The sequence below is a fragment of the Brachycentrus maculatus genome, unplaced genomic scaffold (genome assembly GCF_059751285.1).
Source record: "Brachycentrus maculatus isolate JH-2025_06_01 unplaced genomic scaffold, ASM5975128v1 h1tg000240l, whole genome shotgun sequence".
In the NCBI taxonomy this organism is placed as follows: domain Eukaryota; kingdom Metazoa; phylum Arthropoda; class Insecta; order Trichoptera; family Brachycentridae; genus Brachycentrus; species Brachycentrus maculatus.
In genome coordinates, this window is record NW_028280991.1 from 111,335 (window position 1) to 134,639 (window position 23,305).

At 30.7% G+C, this 23,305-nt stretch overlaps 2 long non-coding RNA genes across 3 annotated transcripts in view; one reads left to right on the forward strand and one right to left on the reverse strand.

Annotated features, from left to right (window-relative positions):
- LOC148306463 (uncharacterized) overlaps positions 1 to 23,305 on the reverse strand; it is a 784,100-nt gene that overhangs the window by 101,244 nt on the left and 659,551 nt on the right. The window lies entirely within an intron of this gene.
- On the forward strand, positions 20,891 to 21,968 carry LOC148306464 (uncharacterized). Its single transcript, XR_015837999.1, has 2 exons — positions 20,891 to 20,947; positions 21,192 to 21,968. It is a non-coding gene; the product is annotated as an uncharacterized LOC148306464 (long non-coding RNA).

Consider the following 23,305-nt stretch of genomic DNA (forward strand, 5'->3'; position numbering starts at 1 on the left):
TCCCTTATCCTGGTGTTCCTTATTTCTCGTAAGACTTTGCCAGATTTGCTTCTTAGAGTCTTCATTTTTTATATATGTATATCAGTGGAAGTCGGTGACTTTTTGTAGAAGGGATGCTGGACATCAAATGTTTATACTCGTACTAGATATCATATATGCACATCTAGACGCTAGCCCACGAACAAGATACCATTAGGTACTGTCTAAAATTATCTCCATAAATCCATTAAGCACCATAACTCAATAATTACAGATACAAAATATCTTAAATGTGTTATTCGTATAAACGAAATCCATTTTGTCAAAAAAAAATCAAATTAAGGTCGCTGTACAAATGTCAAAATATTATAATTGTAGTGTTGCTTTTTACGGATAGAAGTCCAAATCTTTTTACTCTAAAATGGAAGGGATGTGGAGCATTCACAGCATGTATGGACAGACCGCGCATGATGTACATATATCTCTCACTCCTTTCAAGAACGTCATAAATCAAAAATCGTCAATTTTTAGTTGTGCATGTTTTCGGAATGCCCAAAAAATGTACTATATCCCAGCAAAAGCGGCATATTTTTAACTTAATATTTACCCGCTACAGCGCAGAAAGCTTGCGGCTTGTTGTTTTTGCATTTTGAAGAAAATGTATTGTTTAATTATTTTTTTAAATTTACTAAATATTTTTCAAATGGAGAAAAAACCTTCAGGTTTTACATAAAAATATCTGTTGCACAATAAAAAGTTCAATAAGTGGCTTGATATTTATTTTTAATACATTATATTTTATTGTTAAACTTTAAAAACGTTCTCCTGAGAAATAAAGTTTTTTGATTTTTGACGTTTTTGAAATGAGTGAGTATTATGTGACATATCTAAAAAGTTATCTGCTTTTTATGTGTGTAGGCATTATCACTTTGAAATAGTTATAACGATAAATTTGCTTAAGTCCAAACTAAGCAATAGTTATAGTATATAACATATAATAGTTATAGTATATGTACTGAATGGTACACAAGTCATAACTTCAACAAAAACACCTGTTTAGACGTTTCGAAGTGATGACCGTCCAACTTCCGGCCGGCGAGAGATGGGCGGTGGGCTGCTGAACTTCCGGTATGGCGGAAGCAACATGGCGGAACGACCCCCTCCCCTCCGGCACCCCCTGCCCACGTGGCTGAGATTCGTTTCCGCTTCCGGATCTGACGGACAGACCGAATCGAGATGGTGCCAATGACACGGTAATGCGTGTTCTAAAATACCATGTTTCCGAAACGAAATTTACTACATTATAATGAAAATACTTTATGGTACATAGAACTACAAGATCCAAAAGATTGAAACACATAAAAAAAACATTATGCATGAAATACCGCAATGCATGAAAGTCTGTCTATAATGATTTTAGACCTTTAAGGTTATTATTAATTAATTTATTGCTATTTACTCACACCAATACTGATTTGTTTTTATCTATCTACAATAATGCTAAGAAATCTTCATGTTACCTAAAGCTCTTTAATTTTAAAGCCATTTAATATTACATTGGACTGGTCCCTAAAGCGCAGGAGTGATCGCCGTACCTTCATTAAGTAACAATGCAGTGCCCTATGCACTATTAGGTGAGGATAAGGGTTAGAAGAAGATATAAAGCACAAAAGCTGGCAAAAAAAAAATAAACAAAAAATACTGTAAAAAAAAGTTTTGAAAAAAATTATTGAAAACGTCAACTACGATATTTGAAGTAAAAATGTATTCGGAGGTATTGCATATAAATAAAACTAACTAACTATTGTACTGCTTTTCCGTGGGAGTTGGCAGGGAGAATAGAACGCCACACCACTCTGTCTTTGCAAACAATCTTCGCTTCTTTCACATTGCATCATGCATCTCCTCATGTTAAAATGATTCAGAAAACACTTGTTTTTATACCACTTGAGTTTATTACTGACTACTAGTTTTGGAAGCTAAGCATCGTCAGGTCTGAATAATAACTAGTTTATTAGTTTAGCTTCCGAAACTAGTAGTCATGAATAAACTCAAGTGGTATAAAAACTAGTGTTTTTTTAATCATTTTAATATGTCTTACCACAAAGTAAATGCCGAAACAATAAATAAAACATCTCCTCATTCACACTCGCCGATTATTCTGACTCCTATCCTGACCAAACTCACATATTTGAAATGCGAGATTATGCCATATCTTTATCTGCTCCTATTTCCAACTTCATTCGCCTCATACATTTGTTTTACTGTTCTTTCCTCACTCATTCGTTCCACATGTCCAAACCATCTTAACATATCTTTCTTAATTTTATCCAAAATGCTTATCTTATTGTACCATATATTAGATATGTTTTGTCTATTCGTGTCAATGAGTGAAAGTGTAACACTCGTACAAATATTGCTATGCAACAGTACAAATAAATTTACAACCGACAAGACACACAAGGTGGCTTGGTGGGTTTTTGCAAAATATATATATATATATATATATATATATATATATATATATATATATATATATATATATATATATATATATATATATATATATATATATATATATATATATACATATATATATATATATACATATATATATATATATATATATATATATATATATAACTTTGGAACTGGAAAAGGAAAAAATGCGCTCCCTCAGACGAATGTGTGGAAAATCATTGTATGACAGAATTAAAAACGACGATATAAGAAAGGAATGTAAAACTGAACGAGGAATAATTGAAAAGATTAGGAAGAGTTCTTTACGGTGGTATGGACATGTGGAGCGAATGGATAGCGAGACAATGACTAAGAAAATACATGTGGCAAATGTGAGAGGGAAAACAGAACGTGGACGACCGAAAAAGACTTGGCACGATCAGATCAATCAGAACCTAAAATCTGGCGGTGTCATAAGTCTGCGTAATCGGAGGGCATGTATGACTAGATGTATGGATGTGAAGGAGGCGAGGAGTGTATGTCAGGACAGAAGAGTGTGGCGTTCCATCCTCTCTGCCTACGAAACGGCGTGATGGTAGTAGTAGTAGTAGTAGTAGTATATATATATATATATATATAAATATATATATATATATATATATATATATATATATATATATATATATATATATTTATATATATATATATATATATATATATATATATATATATATATATATATATATATTTATATATATATATATATATATATATATATATATATATATATAATATATATATATATATATATATATATATATATATATATATATATATATATATATATATATATATACATATATTTATATTTTTTATTTTTTTTATTTTTTTAAATATGTTGATATTGTGATTTAAATAAATGTTTACAATTTGTGTTAATGTTAATAAAACATTTTTAGTGTGTCCAAATACTTGTTCACGAAGCTGGATTATCTCCAATAAGGAGTTTTTTCAACATACAGATGAAAGAGTTTCTGCTTAATAAAAGCTTTCCTCATCCCACCATAGTGTTTCCAGTGAAGTCAAGTACTGTGTTTCGAGTTAGATCAATATATCTATTGATCTAACACAAAGTTTCAAGAATTTGAGTAGGTAGTGTAATTGTTATCTGTGTAGAATTGGGGAATGTTACACGTGTGTAAAGTTATCACTTAAACCACCCTGTGACGGTCGTTAGCCGTGTAAATGACCAGACTTCTTTATTGTTCTTCATCTATTATGTTAAGATGTCAAAAAAAGTACAAGTTAATATTATTATACAGTTTTATTTAATATTATTACAAGTTAATATTATTATTACACATGCTGATTTTTTTATTAGGTAAGTCAGACCGAATTTGAGGTCATTTGTACGAAAAACATCCATCAAAACAAATCACTACATCCAAATTACACACTAAAATTATGAATTTTATACCAATCTATACCATCAATTTATTTTATATGAAAAATTATATTATTTATCGCTTCGTGACTATAAAATTAAAAATAATAACATATTTATTTCATGGCATTCACGCAATTCTAGTCCTTCGGGCTAGGATCACCAGGTACGAATATGATGTATCAATATATTAGGTTTTATCTAGATTTGTCTGTGTTTCAATACTCGTAAAACCAAGTTTTCACATCTACCCGATAATCAATCTAAACGTATTAAGAATTTTAGCGGTACCGCATTGAAGACTGAGCACTTTACCTGGCGAGTTGACCCTTAGCGGTCAGGAAACTAAGCTAATTAAAAGCTTAAAATGCATTAAATACACTTAACAGGATAACGTTAATTAATTTTACTCTAGTGGCGTTATTTATTGAATTATCACAACACACACCACAAAACTATATATATATATATATATATATATATATATATATATATATATATATATATTATATATATATATATATTATACATATATAATATATATATATATATATATATATATTATATATATATATATATATATATTATATATATATATATATATATATATATATATATATATATATATATATATATATATATATATATATATATATATATATATATATATATATATATATATATGTATATATATATGTATATATATATATATATATATATATATATATATATATATATATATATATATATATATATATATATATATATATATATATATATATATATATATATATATATATATACATATGTATATACAACAATTCGTAAAATGTTCAGAAGGCCCATTTAAGTCACTTTGCTTGGCATTGTCATTTTTGGATTGAAGAAAAAACAATTGAACGCTAATTTTTCTACCATCAGTACGGCTGTCCAAACTCAAAACACAGTAAGGGACATTTTTTGTAGTACGTTTTTTTGCATTTTTGGACCAAATAGATTCTACTCTACTTAGTCCAAAAATGTAAAAAAAACGTACTACAAAAAAATGTTCCTTACTGTGCTTTAAGTTTGGACAGCCGTATACTTACAACATTTTGAGTGTGTCCATATGTACACTTGTTCACAAATCTGGATTTTCTCCAATAACAGGAGTTATTTTCATATTACTTTTTTACATGTCATCAAAGATGAAGAAGAATATGGAAGTCTGGGCATTTACGGGGCTAATGACTGTCTTAGGCTGGTTTAAGTGATCACTTTACGCACGTGTAACATTCACCTATTTTACCCAGTATTGACAACATTCAACACGAAAAACATCAAAAGAAACAATTTTATTTTCAGAGGATGTTGAAAAGTATAGGAATGTGAGAGATGAATAGAAATTCATAACTAATTGCAAAGCGAATCAATCATCACAATATTCTCTCGTAGTATTTCCTGTTGATCTCCTCCATTCAACGACCAGATAATGTTATATATTATTATTAAGTGTTATACAGGGTGCATCTTTGTTAATAACATTGTGAAAGGCTCTAATTTTACAATTCGTACACTATTTATAATGAAAAATATCTTGAAAATAATCATAGTATTTTTTGGTTAAGATGAAAAATTTCACTCATTTTCAAATTAATTAATTGAAAACTAATAAGGTAGATAATCTTTGTAAACTATATCTCATATTAATAAATAATTACAATATTTAACTCATAAAAATAAAGAAGGAATGTAAGCCCGAATAATATTACAATTTAAATAGCTGAGTTGTCATTTTTTGATGTGATAAATTATCCTGAAAATTACGCGATTTGAAAACATAATTAATATTTCAGAATTTTCATTAGGAAAATCAATGGATGTGATTTTTTTATGGTTCAAATTTTCTTAAAATAATTTTAAACGGGGTGTTCAAATATTGAGTAGGACATTTTTTGGAAGGTATATCTCACCATTTTTGGTTGAGTTAGTTTTTTATTTTTTTTTATTTAGCAGAGATATGAGTATGTAAGATTCTTACCGAATTATTTGACATCCTAGGAGAGGCCTGAAAACATGATTTAAAACTTATATTAATATTATATTTTAACCGGTAATTTTTTCACAATATTTTGAATGTCCAAATCTTTTTTCACAAATCAGTTTTTAATCTTGCGGAATGCATCGAAACACGTGTCACAAAAGATTTATAGAAATAGTGGTATTTACTAAGTAAAACTTCAATAAAAAAATTAATAGCTTCTAATTGGGCAAATTCAGATTTGTGAACAAAGATTTGGACAGACTAAAAATATTGTTAATTTTTTGCTTCTCCAGAAACAGAATAAAAACTTTTTATATTATATTTTAAAATCGAAATTAAAATTTATCGATTAATTATGAAAATAAATATTCAGGCACTATGAATATTAGAAAACTATTCTTATCGTAGAAAGATAGGTATGTTTTAATTTAAGTAGACACGCTGTATAAAAACAAAGGAACCAAATCTCATATCTCGCAGACCACCGCGCAGAGACGTCACCGATACCAGGTATGAAAAATTACTCCTAAAACTTATCGACGCTATTACGTCTTTTGTCCTCACAAATATAACCCCATTAGTGTCAGATCACCTTACTGGGAATCCATTAGGAATGGCATCTATTAGTTAGGGGGTGTTTATTTACGGATATTACCTTCTACGTAATCATAATATCATGTTATAAAACTATGCGATATCATCCCTATATAGAGGACTTCAATATTAATTTAGTGTATGTATATATATATATATATATATATATATATATATATATATATATATATATATATATATATATATATATATATATATATATATATATATATATATATATATATATATATATATATATATATATATATATATATATATATATATATATATATATATATATATATATATATATATATATATATATATATATATATATATATATATATATATATATATATATATATATATATATATATATATATATATATATATATATATATATATATATATATATATATATATATATGTATATATGTAACAAAATCAATATGCCAAAGTATTGTCAGTTAAGGCACTGACAATACTTTGGCATATTAATTTTTCAGAGGAAGACCGAGAAAAACATGGCACGATCAGGTATTCCAAATACTTGAAAGTGGTCAGGTTAGGAGTCGTAACAATCGGCGGGTATGTATAAGGAGATGCATGAACGTGGAAGAGGCGAAGAATGTTTGCAAAGACAGAGTGATGTGGCTTTCTATTATCTCTGCCTACCCCTGCGGGGATGCGGCGTGGTGGTTAGTTAATAAGTTACTTATTGTCAGTTAAGAGAGAAATATACATTTTTTTGATATCTTAATATGGATGAAGAAGAACATGGAAGTCTGGGATTTACTTATGACTTATCATAGGCTGGTGAAGTGATCACTTTACACACCTGACAACCACACTGCTTAAAATTTTGGGACTCCTTGATATTTGATCAATCTCATGACACAGAACACATGAGTACACAACAACCATCTATGTTGTGAACTTATATGTGGTGTATCATGAGATTGATTATATTTGTAGGAGTTTCAAATTTTTTGAGTAGTGTGGTTGTCAATCATGGGTAGAATGGTGAATGTTGCACGTACGTAAAGTGATCACTCAAATCAGCCTTTGACAGATAAATCAGCCTATGACAGCCCTGTAAATACCCAGACTTCCATATTGTTCTTCATCTATGTTAAGATGTGGAAATGTAGTACATAACTCCTAAGTAAAAAACCCAAATTTGTTAACAAGGATTTGTAGACATAATCCTTTCAAAATTTAATAGACATAATCCTTTTAAAAACAGTTTTATTTTAGTATAAAATTACTGAATTACTGTTTTAGACATTTCTACAATACATAGTCTCATACAATGGCGTGCAGTATAGGTAGGTAGTAAGGTAAGCTGGTACTACTTACATGGGTAGGCAGTAGATATAGGTAGTAAGTTAAGATGGTACTACTTAGTAAGGTATGGTAGGTACTGGTTGCGTTTTAATATGTCACGCGGGTAAGTTAGGATAGGCACTGCTTTTCTGCCTATTACACTCGAATGTAAAAACCAGTTGTTTTGGTTCTTATAAACACAACCGAATATTTGCTGTAAATAATAATTACAACATTTTGAGTGTGTACAAATACAAATTCACAAATCTGGATTATATTATTATTTTTTGACATCTCACATACTAATAAAAGAGTTTCTGATCAATAAAAAGCTTCTTTTCATCTCACCAATAGATGTCTCTAGTGAAGTTCTAGTGATTCAAGAACAATGTTTAAAAATTGGTTCATATAAATAGAACTTCCAAGAATTTGAGTAGTGTGCTTGTCAATAATGGGTAGAATTGGTGAATGTTACACGTGTGTAAAGTGATCACTTAAACCAGCCTATGACCGTCGTCAGCCTTGTAAATGCCAAGACTTCCATATTCTTCTTCATCTTTGATGAGATGTCAAAAAATAAATAATAATTCATTAATAAGTAGAGAAAGCTGGATTTGTTTACAAGGATTCGACACATCGAAAATGTTGTCATGTTGTCAAGAAATACGTATCCTTAATTTTAAGGGAAGCAGGGATTTCTTAGTTAGAGAGATTAGTTGCTTGTATCATCAGACAGCCTGTATCCGAATCGATGTTTAAAGACATTTTCCTTGGGTGGGCTGGTGAATGCGGTACCTTCATAATACGTGCGGGGATACCTATTAGAGTTTTGAACGCTAAATATATAATTGTAATTAATAACATTACATCAATGTCTGAATGGATTTTAATATCACAAAGACATGTTTAATCACGTAAAAACACCACGGTAATCATTTACATCGTTTAAACGAAGTATTAACTTAAGACGTAGGAGATCGTTAATCATTTATGGTTGCCTAATACTATTATACATTTAATCGCAATGTGTTATATAATGTATGGCAAAGGTATGGTCATCGACATGGGTATACGTCACATCTCTGAAAGCTTTGCATACCCCTAATACAAAAACGTTATAAAAAATAATATTTCTACTTTTTATAGTTATCCACCCCAATGCCAATGGTTCAAAGTGGTATTGTATTGTATCAAAACAGTTTCATCAAAACTACAAACTAACTTACTATCAGGGATAGACAAAGGGAATAGAACCCCTCACCACTCTGTTTTTGCGAACAATCTCCGCCTCATTCACATTCATGCATATCTTTATATATTCCTGCCGATTATTTCGTCACCTGAACTAATTACTCTTCAATTTGAAATACTTGAATATACCAAGTTTTTCTAGGCTTTTACTTTTATTACCAAACACATAAGCCTCAAAATTTGCTTTACTATTCTATCCTCAATCATTTGTTCCACATGTCCAAACCATCTCAACACACCTTTCTTAATTGTACCGATAACGCTAGCATTCTTTCCTTATATCACCGTTCGAACATCTATCATACAACATTTTGCCGCAGATTCGTCTGAGAGAAGGCATTTCGACTGCATTCAGTCTACTTTCATCTTTCTTTTTTCCAACTCCAAGCTTCATTTTTATACATAATGGTTGGAGCCAGGACTTCATTGTGTACAGCCAGTTTAACTTTCGCTGATAGGGTTTTATTTGTTATAACTGAATTCAGTGCATCACTCACACTGTTGTCAGCATTCACTCTCCTTTCTGTATCATTACCAATCTTTCAAACCTTAGAAAACATAATACCCAAATATACGAAATCATCTACCAGTTCCAAAATTTACCCATTTACTACTACTTTACACCTAGATCTATGCTTCATTCTTCTTCATGACTACATCCCAACTTATCGACTTTGTAGACTGCTGGGGTCAGCTCTCCTCGTCTTCAGGTTGTGGGTCCTTGGGCCGTGTCTTCGAACCATGTTTTCTCTTTGCAGCATCCATGATTTTTTTAGTCTTCCTCTAGATATCAGATTTACGCTACATTCGTCTCTTTAAAAAATCATGACTGGATTTATTAACATTCATTAGAAAATAACTTTCCTTGGACACATCATATACCTCATATTAATATGTTTACTACTACTACTACTACTACCATCACGTCGTTTCTCCGCATGGGTAGGCAGAAAGGATGGAACACCACACTCTTCTGTCCTGACATACACTCCTCGACTCCTTCACATCCATACATCTAGTCATACATGCTCTCCGATTACGCAGACTTTTGACACCGCCAGATTTTAGGTTCTGATTGATCTGTGCCAAGCCTTTTTGGGTCGTTCTCGTTCTGTTTTCCCGCTCACATTCGCCACATATATTTTCTTGGCCATTCTCTCGTTATTCATTCGCTCCACATGTCCATACTACCGTAAAGAACTCTTCCTAATCTTAATATTAATATTTTGACTTTGTCTAATCTTGTACCCAGATACCGTTCCACTTCCATCCTATTGTTGGTAGCAAGAAGGACCCGCGCCGCAGGTGGGCGAGAAGAGGCGGTAAAGTGATTGAAACAAAAAGCTATTAAACCTCGCAAATGATGAAGTGAAAAACATATCGGTATCATAAAAAGCGCGGCGAGAATCACAACATCTAAAGCTACACGTCCTAGCTACTATTACACTATTCTCATACTGTATTACATACATCCGTAGGTCTATATATAACGGGTGTGACAAAACAAACGACACGTAGGTCCGCATTTAAAAAAAATTAAATTTTACAGAATAGTTACATCTAGTCATTTAAGGCAATTGAGATGGTATGGGCACATAGGCCGCAGAGAACCTGATCATACTGTGAACCAGTCAATTGCCACGGATCTTCCTCGAAAGACATTTAGAGGGATACCAAAGAATTCATGGGTACTATAGGGAGATAACATGATCCTAAGACATGGCCTAGGTGACGTTGTCAATGATAGAAGGACCTACAACCCAAGGATGAGGAGAGCTTACCTTAACAGTCTATAGATACGATAAGTTGGGATAGAGCCAGGAAGAAGAAGGGTTACATTAAGTCATTCACATAAAGCAGTATTACAAATTAGGAACATGTACTGTTGCAATTACAAAATTCCAAATTTGTTTATTTGTAAAAATACCTGGAAGAGGGACAGGAGGTAGGAAAAGGGAAAAGATCAAAGCTCAAGTCAAAGAAAATTTTACGAAACAAGGGACACATCACGATAACAATATCGACTTTCAATGTTAGTGATTTCAGAGCTAACAATTTCGAGTAGAACATATGTCGTATTTGATTGCATATAATAAACAGTTTTCTGTCATATAGTTTTAAAAATAAGAATTGTAAAATGTGTCCTCTGCAAGAGAAAACTCAATAAAGTAATTTGTAATGATGTGTTTGATAAAAAAATAAATAAATGTTTAATCGTGACCGTAAATAAGACAAACATGTAATTCTCTAAAAGATTTTCTTTCTTCCATAGTACTAACATCAAAACTTTTATATGTTTATCTTAAAAAAATGTTCTCAGCACAACATCAAGCTATCATCATCATCTTCTCTCTTAAATAATAACTTCCACTCCCTATTCCAATTCCTTTCCCTCTCCTTCATAAAAAAAGTAATAATAGTTTAATTAGAAAAAAAAGTTGTATTTAAAATATTATATACTTAATTTATTGGTTTTTCATCCTGCGAAAACCTGTAATTGGAGCTTTTTTCAATAATTAAGATACATACATATATTTTATTGTTCTCTGTTGGTTTTCCAAATAAATAATAAAAGAAGAATCTTTCCACATTTTTTTTTTACCATAAATTAAACCATAAATTAAAATATTTACCTAGAATGACCATATTTTTCATTCCACCGTTCAGACTACTATGTGATGTGTTATGGCGATAGTTTAAAACCGAACGTGAGAAATGGACAGATCTGATTGGAAGATTGCTGCGTTAGTTTAAAAAGATTTAAAAAAAAACCTTGTATTCATGTTATATACTACAGAACATATTGATTGACTGGTAGTCGATTATTTTAGATACCAAAATGGAACATATATACCTATATAATATTTTTTTGACATTTACTAAATTGTAAGAATATTTTCCGAAGAAGATTATCCTCACCTTGAACTTCATTTGAAAAAAGAGCGTGTCTAATACAATAAAAATTTACAAACATAATTGGCGTAGCTGCATTTTACATATCGCTCACTCCTTTTAACAACGTCATATATAAAAAACTTGATTTTGCAGGACATCGTTTTTAAAGTTTAGAAATATATTAAAATGTGTTAAAAGTAAATATCAAGATACTTATTGAACTTTTTACTATGCAACAGATCTTTTTAGGTAAAACCTGATTGTTTTTTCTCCATTTGAAAAATATTTAAAATATTAAAAAATAATAATGAAACTAAACCTTTTCTTCAAAATGCAAAATCAACACTTTCTACCCTGTAGCGGGTAAAGATTAAGTTAAAAATATGCCGCTTTTACTGGGATATAGAACATTTTCTGGGCATTGAACATGCACAACTGAAAATTGTCGTTTTTTGATATATGACGTTGTTTAAAGGAGTGAGCGATATGTTAATCGCCACATAACCTAATCGGTCTTCTTTTTACCTCGGTCTTCCTCTGCTTCTAATACCAACCACATTCGCCGCATGAATTTGTTTTACTGCTCTTCCTTCACGATTAAGGCCTATCAAATACCCATAGTGTTATTGCTACACTTGTGGTGTCCTATGCAATACGCATAAATGTACCTTAGGATAAAAGGTAAATGCGTTTTCATGCTCTCTGTTTAACACACTTACTAACATTACCTTGCTACCTTTTCGCTCATTAGAAATTATAATGGTAAAATTGAAAACAGTTCGCAAACGGATGTGGTGCGAATAAAAAAGGATTGATAATTAATCGATTTTTAATGGTTTTTCGAAATGGAGAATATCATAAGACAAAATGTTTTATTTCCATTTTTTTAATTCATTTTAACCAAACGTCTCTGCACAGAAGACTTAATGTAATATAACGCATACCGAGTTAGATAATATTCTTTCTAATACCTACATTTATCCTTGAAGAGTATGACGTAGTCGAATAAAAATAAATAGTCGAGATGGCTTTGAAGTGTCATAGAGCTAAAACAATTAATGACACTCGTGTCTTGTTGTCAGCAACAATCTTTAAAAACATATTATATGGTGAAATAATATACAAGTACCTGCGGTAGTGATGGGAAAAAAACTCGGAAACAAGCTTTGAAGTATTCGATAAATTAATCGAATGCGTAACATCTCTAGATGAGTAAAATATCTCTTGTGCTGAAAAGAACTAATTGAAATTTTATTCATATTATATACTCTTCACCATGGGCTCCTTCACTTACGTCGACTGTATTTATCCTACAATATATTTGCTACTCCTAGTTCTGAGGATCAGGAGCGCAGGAGTTATCTCTTTGAATGCTTGTATTCGACGAACAAGTTTTCTCCGTGTTTCTCATGGAGATGCCTAATTATCATTAAGGTCTGATAAAAGAATGAAACATATGAATCTCTTATCCTTATTTTATTTTTATTTTTGACAGTATAAAACATAAACTTTTAAAAATTTTGCAATCGCAAATAATATGTACGAGTGTTGTATTGTTTATCAATTTGTCATTAACTTTGATGAAAAATATGACGATTTAAATATGAAAATTAAACACTTGTATAATACCGCTTTTGAGTTTATAAATGCAAAATACGACTTGTTTCGACAACTGCAGATATTCTCATCTACGTTTGTGTTTTCACCTGTTGATGAGAACATCTGTAGTTCTCTCGAAAGTAATCTTATACAAGTGTTTTGTTGTTATATGAAAGAACTACTGTTGTGTTCAAAGTTGAAATAAAGCAGTCTATCGATTAGTTTGACTTGAGATCGTAATACGCCATGTAACTCATAATCCATTTTAAATTCTTCATTGCATCTTATGAACATTTAAAAAAAAGTACATAGTATCAAAACACGTAAAATGTTTATTTTAATTTTTTTTAATTAAATGATCTGTTTCCAAACGTTATTAGGTACTAGTTTTGACAGTGGCCAAGCCATTAATCGATTACAATCGATTAACAAACATATTTTTATTATTTTTTCATTAATTGATTCATGTTTTAATTGGTATGTACCACTATTAAAAATTCAATTTTAAATGGAGATATTAAAATCTATTGGTACACGTGTTTTGGTGCATTCCGCGCCATTTTCAAACACCGCATTACAATGGATTTTAAGAAATAGTGGTATTTATTAATTAAAACTTAAATTTAAAATAAATATATTTCAAACTTTATAAAATAAAAAAACTTTTTTCTAACCACTTTTTATTGGTATGCTTTTTCCAACCGGTTTCGACAAGAACCTTGTCATCCTCAGGGTTTATGTACTAATTCTAAAACATTTAAATACACATAGTTAGGTTAATATAACATAACTATGTGAATTTCAATGAAAAAAGCGGTCAAAACAAAGTTGTTTTATTTTATAAAGATTATATTAAAAAAAAAACATTCAAGAAAACATATTTCAGACTAGCTCATCATTAATTCTAAAGATTCCAAGGTTTCGTAAAAAATATATACATATTTCCAAAAAATATCGTTACAAATTAATACCGGGACTTAAGAAAATGGACATTTCTACTTCGAAAATCATCATTTGACTGATTTTTTACTTACTAGGTCAGAGTAGCCGAAGTTTTCTTATTTTGTGAATATGTTTAAATCACATGCAGTATTTAAAGCCGAGATATACTCAATGTCACTGCGACCATCCATCACTGACACTTTTTGCCGCTCGTCAGTTTGTACCATTTTTTTTTTAAATCGTGAAGTCAAATTAAATTAAATTCATCTGCGCTAAGCTGTGGATCCTTTTTATAATGAGTCGCTATATCTAAACATTTTATCTCGTGTTTTTCAAAACTAGGTATTCCAGCGAAGCAAGATTTTTGATACATATTACTGTATATCCATAAAATTTTGAGTGTGGTTTAATCTTTGTTCACAAATCTAGGTTTCTCCATATACGAATTATTTATATAAACATATCAATATAGATGGGGAAAAATACGAAAGTCTTAGTATTTACAGGGCTTACAAGCTGTCATAACCAATCATTTCGCCCACCCCTTTCAAGAACGTCGTAAATAAAAAAAACTTGATTTTTCAGGACAACGTTTTTAATGTTTAAAAATATAATACAATGTTTTGTCAAGCCACTCATTGAACTCTTTACTGTGAAACAGATCTTCATCAGGTAAAACCTGAAGGTTTTTTCTCCATTTGAAAAATATGTAGATATATGTAAAATAATAAAACAATACCTTTTCTTCAAAATGCAAAAACTACACTTTCTGCCCTGTAGCAGGTGAATGTTAGGTTAAAATTATGCCGGTTTTGCTGGGATATAGTACATTTTCTGGACATTCCGAAAACATGCACAACTGAAAATTGACGGTTTTTGATATAGTACGTTCTTGAAAGGAGTGAGCGATTTGTAACATTCACCATTGTAATATAACATGATTGATAACCACAATACTAAGTGTTACGAAAATTATATATACCTACACATATTCTATAATTGACACATTCTTTCACATTTGAGTTCTCGGCAGCATCTTTGGTTGAGTTGAATAAGCCTTTTAATTAGCAGAGACACTTAAAAGGGAATGTTAAAAACTAATACCGTTTCCCCGCAGGGGTAGGAAGAGAGAACGGAACGCCACACAACTCAAGTATTTCAAATACAATTATGCTTAGTTTTCGTTTATTATATTCACATACACCTTACAAATTTGTTTTGGTACCTATTCTGTTAAATAATTTAAATGAGTACTCATTACAACCTCTTTCGTTTAATCTACAATTTGTTATACTTGTATCTAATTTGTTTTATATTTTATTTGTTAATCTCTAATTTGTTATGTATATACCTCATTTGTGTATCCTTAATTTTTTATAAATCTAATTTGTAACGTATCTAATTTTATTCCTAATTTTTTGTATATCTAATTTGTTTATCTCTAATTTTCTATGTATTTAATTAGTATATCTTTAATCTGTTACATATAGCTCACTCCTTTCAAGAACGTCATAAATCAAAAATCGTCAATTTGCAGTTTTGCATGTTTTCGGAATTCCCAGAAAACGAACTATATCCCAGCAAAATAGGTATATTTTAAACTAAATATTTACCCGCTAAGAGCAGAAAGTGTTGTTTTTGCATTTTGAAGAAAAGGTATAGTTTTTTTTTTTTTTTAAATATACTTAATATTTTTCAAATGGAGAAAAAACCTTCAGGTTTTACCTAAAAAGATCTGTTGCGCTGTAAAAAGTTCAATAAGTGGCTTGATATTTATTTTTAATACATTGTATTATATTATTAAACTTTAAAAACGTTGTCCTGAAAAACCAAGTTTTTTGATTTATGACGTTCATGAAAGGAGTGAGCGATATCTAATTCATTTTTCTCTAATTTGTTATAAATCTGATTTGTTATGTAGTATGCACATATATTGATTACATTCGACATTTATTAAAAGTAACAACGATCAGATCTCATAGTACAGATCGATGGCAGGCTGCCTTCCAAATTTCAGTCGCGTTCAACAATGGGCCACGGACTATGGACTGGTGAAGAGGCTTTGACGGAGCTCCGAAAGGTTTTTTTGATGACTCCATGACACCGCGTAAATAATGTGCTCCGAGTCTTAACTTGTGGCTATTAGTATGCGTCAGGACCGAATTTCGACCGTGCAATCAGGGATATCCAACTATTTTTAGTTAAATACAATATACAGAATTTGCAAAATAAGATTTTAGGCTAAAAAAAAATATTGAGGTAATAGGACATAAAGAGTTACCAGATTAATAAATAAATCCCTTACCGCACGCCAATGGTGCATAGGGCACTGCTTCATATAAACGCAGTGTTATCTCGATCGATTACACATGAAGGAAAGGTGATCAGCCCTCCACTTCAGGTACCAGTCCAGTGTGATATTGAATAAATATTAGAGTAAAAAATCACTTATATTTATTAAACCCCCCTGGGAATCGAACCCGGGACCTCCAGAACGGTAGGCGAGCATGCTGACCATTACACTACGGAGGCGGACGACAGATTAAGTGGTGTCTTATGGTAAAATAAATTTATGAGGTGAATGTAGTTGGAAAAAGAAGCAGACGAAGACCGAGGAAAACTTGGCACAATCAAGTATGTCAAATACTTGAAAGCGGCTGGGTCAGGAGTCGTAATAATCGTCGGGTATGTATGAGGAGATGCATGAATGTGGAAGAGGCGAAGAATGTTTGCAAAGACAGGGTGGTGTGGCGTTCGATTCTCTCTGCCTACCCTCAGCGGGAAAGCGGCGTGATGGTTAGTTATTTAGTTAGTTAGTTAGTGGTGTCTTATTAAGAAAATATGATAAGACGAATTACATAAATAAATGAGCCATGTGACAAATCTTGATTGATATAAGAAATTGAATCCAATGTGTATATTGTATTGTTGAATCTATTGTAATGTTTTTAGGGATCAACCGTATCATTTTTAAAATATATAAACTAAATATACAATAAATCCTTGCACATAATACGCAAGAATAAGGCAGCTAATAATAAATAAAACAAAACACAGTATAATTTAAAAAAAATACAAATACAAATAAAGGTGTGTTAAGATGGTTCGGGCATGTGAATCGAATGAGTAAAAAAAGGACAGTAAAACAAATTTACTAAGCCTATGCGGTTGGTGATAGAAGATAAAGACCGAGGAAAACTTGGCATCATGTCATCATGGCAAAAGTATTTCAAATACTTGGCCGTAGTCAGGTCAGAAGTCGGAATAATCGGCGTGTATGTATGAAAAGATGAATGTGGAAGCGAGGATTGTATGCAAAGAAAAATTGATTTTGTGTTCTATTGCGTTTTCTGCCTACCCCTGCGGAGAACCGGCTCATTCTTATTTCGTTACACGAGAGAAAAGAAAGATATAGCGTAGAGAGGAGGAGAAAGAGAGAGACGTATACACAACGATTAAAACGATATAATAAGATTGTGTTTCAGATGTTCACGTCAGACGCTATATATAAACATCTGAGATACCATGCGTTGGATAAGTAATATGTATCATTGTTTTTGTGGTTATTCATTCGGAGAACCGGCTAATTCGCATTTCGTTACACGAGGGAAAAGAAAGATATAGCAAAGATAGAAGGAGAAAGAGAGAGACATATACACACCCATAAAAATGATAGAATAAGATTATGTTTCAGATTTACACGTCAGACGCTATATATAAACATCTGAGGTAGCATGCATTGTTAAAGTAATATTTATCATTGTGTTTTGTGATTATTCATGATGTTACACTTCTATCACGCGAACTTTTTTAAATAATTTTTTTAATAATTAAATGGTAACCCCTGGTCATGCGACTAATTTAAATAGTCAAACTTGATTTGTCTCAATCTTCGAGGTGTTTTTAAATCACCGTGAGAGGAATCTATTGCATTCCATAAAACAAAAATAACATTCCAATGTAATAAGAAATTTACAATCCAACCAATGTAGGTTAGTTCTTTGGTTCAAATTAATTGCGGATTAAATTAACAGAATAAATGAAAAAAATAATCAGACAAGTCGAAAGTTCGATAGGAGAAATTTAAAAATACATACAAAGCACACATCTATGTGTTCATATATACATATAAAACATACATAAAAAATACAAATATCAAGAAATTAATCAAATTGAAATAATTGTAGTTTTAATATGTAAGAAAATCAAAGGTTTCTAAAAAATCCAAATAATTAAATTTTAACCATTTTAAACTACTACAATTTAAATTTTATTTAAAATATTTTTCATTCACAATATTTTGTTTGTATTAAAATTTTCGACACTAATTTTGGATTTCATTCCATTTTCGTTAATTACATGTTTTAATTTTTTTTAAATCTTAATATACATAGATGATGAAGAGTATGTAAGTCATAGGCAGGTTTAAATGATAACTTTATATTTGTGTTATATTCACCATTAGACCCATGATCGAAAACCGCACTACACAAATTTTGGAAGTTATATTTATGCTTCAATTTAATATATCTTCGGGGACATATATAGTTGAATTATGTGGATGTCACACGTGTATAAAGTGATTTCTTCAACCAGCCCATGACAGGACGAAGGTCCTGTAAATGCCTTCCATATTCTTTGTTAAGAGATACCAATAAAAATATTAATGAAATATTTTTTTAAATTTAATTTTACTTGGTAAATACAACTTTTTATTAAAATTTATTGTGACACGTTTTTCAATACATTCCGTATTATTTTCAAACGTATGTGAAGTAATTTTTTTAGAGTTGTGTCCTTGGGACGTTAAATAGTATTCTTTCGTTCAAGATATTAAGCATGGCGTTTTGTTTCTAAAGTTCAACTAGATATAACATAATTTCTGATTAAATGTTTAGATTAACTCCACTTTGTGACTGGGATATTAAGGCTTTTGCACTTTTCGATACGGATTGAATTTATTTAAACGTGCGTTGGAATGTATGGAAGTAAGAATTACTTGTGTATTACCTCACTGATTGACACCAATGCCAAAGGCGAATGATATCGATCTTAAAGAGAAGCGTTATAAATATAGAATATGATTCATATTCTCATTCGAAGTAGGTTTACTATTTTAACGAGCATTCCAACCACTTCAGAGGCGGCACGTGAAAAATCAACTCATCAACAAATATTTTTTTTATTTATTTATTATGATTTCATAAATGCACGGTCATCGTATTTGCTGCTGTTGCGAATAAATTTTTTCTTTATACCTTTGATGATAAAAATGACGATTAATTTTGTACTAAATCAGAAATGTCGAGATTACTCATGTCTGATTTCAAATTTTAATATTCAAATTACAAATTACAAATTACGAATCACAAATAAAAAATAAAAAATTAGAAATAAAAAATTAAAAATTAAAAATTAGAAATTAAAAATTAAAAATTAGAAATTATAAATTAAAAATTAAAATTAAAAATTACAAATAACAAATTACAAATTACAAATTACAAATTACAAATTACAAATTACAAATTACAAATAACAAATTACGAATTACAAATTATAAATTACAAATTACAAATTATAAATTGTAAAATTTAATTAAAAATATGCAAATATACAAACATTCTTGCATCTCTGTCTTATATCACTTCTTCATTAGAGTGCAAAAAAAAGATTGGTTATGATTATAAAGTATTTATTTGTGATGAAACAAAAATAAAACATTAATTTAGATTTACATTAAGACTCGTTAAAACTTCAAGTTTATATCGCACAATTTATCAACTTGACTGTTATTGTACAAAGTTGTTTTTTGTTGTTAAAAGAAACGTCAGTCGACAAAAAATATGATAATTCATTATTTGCTGAATATAATTACAGAAGAGTCTTACAAATGCAATTCAATTAAATACCTGCCTTCGTAAGATTTGTTTTCACAAACTAAGATTATTCGCATGATTTAGTTTCGTAATGCAAATTTGTAATTCCATATTAAATTTTTAAATCTGTATTTTGTAATCTGTAAAATTTTTAATATTTGTAATATTTGTAATATTTGTAATATTGGTAATATAAGTAATATTGGTAATATTGGTAATATTGGTAATATTTGTAATATTTATAATTTTTGTAATATTTGTAATAGTGGTAATATTAGTAATATTTATAATATTTATAATATTGGTAATATTGATAATAATTTTAATATTTGTTTTATTTGTAATATTTGTTATATTTGTAATAGGGTAGACTGGGTACGGTTGAAACAAAGGACGGTTGAAACAGAGCAAATATCTTGCAAACCGTATGCGGTAGGGTGAAGGGTCCAAGGGACGAACAAAGTGGACAACAAATTCAAACACAAATATCAGTGTTGCATCGCTCGCCGCACGGTGCAGTTGCTTGTAGGAGGTCCTATTGTATTTTGATAACCAAAAGTAAGTATTTTTGTTCTGAGAATTTTCCTTTTATTACGGTTTCTATTGAAACGATATTATTGAGTATGATTTCGTGTTTGAAATGAAGCTTGTAGAACACGATATAGTGATTAGTTTTAATGTGCCATTATTGTTAACATTACTATTTTCTGTTTTCCACCTAAAGGAGGGGTTGGGGACGGTTGAAACATTTTTTGTGGGTACGGTTGAAACAGCATATTTTTTCAGTTTTCCTGTTTTCTAGATGCCGAGAGTACGCGCAAGAAAGACTTCGAGAGAAGAGGTCGACTTGTCGAGGTATACATACGCTGATGAGGAGGTTAAAGCAGGAGATTCACTGCGAAAAGCGTCGGAAAAGCATGGATTAAACCACTGTCCGCTCATTAGATATATACGAAAGCGAGATGCATCTGGTGAAGAAGAAAATGGGATATGAACCCCACAACGAAGTTTTTTAATAAAGAGCAGGAGCAGGAGCTTGCAAAATACTTGCTACTAAAAAAAACAGAGAAAGAAGAGATAAGAAAGGAGCATGAAATATGGTTGAAACGTATGAAAACTAAGTAAGTGAAGAAAAGATTGGATGGAGGAAAAAGTAAAAGGATCGTTAAAGGAAAAAATAATCATAATACGCAACAGGAATCATCATCAAAAGAGGACGAGTGCTATTGTCTTGTTTGTCTGTCACTGTATTCAGAGAGCAGATCCGGTGAAAAGTGGATACAGTGCACCACTTGTAAACTGTGGGCTCAAGAAGACTCCACAAAAGGTGGTCTTAGCTATGTTTGCCACAATTGCGACTCGGAATGATCCCAAAGCTAGATTTTCGCTTGATTTATGACTACTCAAAATGACTTATTAATTTTATTCACAGATTATTTTCGTTCGATTTGTTTTTTTTTAAATGCCATTGTTTTTAGTTGTTTTTGTTCATTACATATCTGTAGACTGATTAATATTGTCATGCGGTGCCATAATTATTTATAACACAAAAATAATTAATGAATAAAACGTCTTACAATATAAATATTGATTTATTTGCGTGTGTTTCAATTGACCCCAATCACTGTTTCAACTGCCCTTGGTATGGGGACGGTTGAAACAAATCGGATATATTTTTTAAATTTGATCTGCCACTAAAAATAACACACCGGGTACTGAAATTATACTTCCCATTAGTAGACAGAAACACGCTCTTGTATTTAATGCATCTTCATCATCGCTTGACTTGTAAAGAGCAATACTATGGACAATATAAGCAAAATTGTTTCAACCGTACCCAGTCTACCCTATTTGTTATATGTGTAATATTTGTAATATTTGTAATATTAATAATAATTGTAATATTTGTTATATTTCTAAAAGTGGTAATTTTGGTTATATTTGTAATATAGATACTATTCATAATCATTTTAATATTTGTTATATGTGTAATATTTGTAGTATTTGTAATATTAGTAATAATTATATTATTTGTTGTTTGAAATATGTAATTTATAATTTGTAATTTGTAATTTGATATTATACCTACAAAAATACAAGACAGCCGTGGCACGCCACTGTGGTGGAAAAAATCGACCAGTAGACAAGATGGCAGACTCCGGCATGAGAGGAAGTGACTCCTCGGCACCCTTCATCCTCCAGCCGCGGTCCAGCGCCCAGTCGCGGGTTATCTGGAAGTCATCTCACCAAACCCTAATCAAACTGCCATCAATAACAGAATGACCCTCTTTGAAGTCGTCGACAAAGCGGATGAAACGTTTAAATGTTCAATTTTTTTCGCTGAAATCGAACGTCAAAAAGGAATTGAATAATGAAATTAAGAATAATTGTGTATTTTACGGTACGCAATTAGAAAAAAAAAGGCAAAAAAAGTGTCAAGATTTTACGCAATTTTATGTATTCCAAACCAAGCTATATAATGTATAAATCATGTATAAATCAAAACACAATATGGCTCCAGAGTATCTTAAGGAGCTGTGTATTCCAGATGAATTGGTTGATAGACGTCTCACGCTTCGATCGGCTACAACATCTGCAATGGGCAAAGTTATCTTACCAGCTCGCAACCAACGCACTAAATTTGGCGAGCGTGCCTTTGCTGTTGTAGGACCGACGGCGTGGAATGCTCTTCCACCAATGGTTAGAAAAAGTGAGAGTGAGATGATCTTTAGAAAAAGACTAAAAACACATTTGTTTGCTAAATCATTTCCACCATAATATTTTCCCCAATTCATTCACAATGAAGCGCCCTTGAGGTATTTTTTTTTACGAAAATGGCGCTTTAAAAGCTATCCAAATTTATTATTATTATTAAGCTGTGCAGTATACAGGCCTCTACGATACTACAGGGGTAGG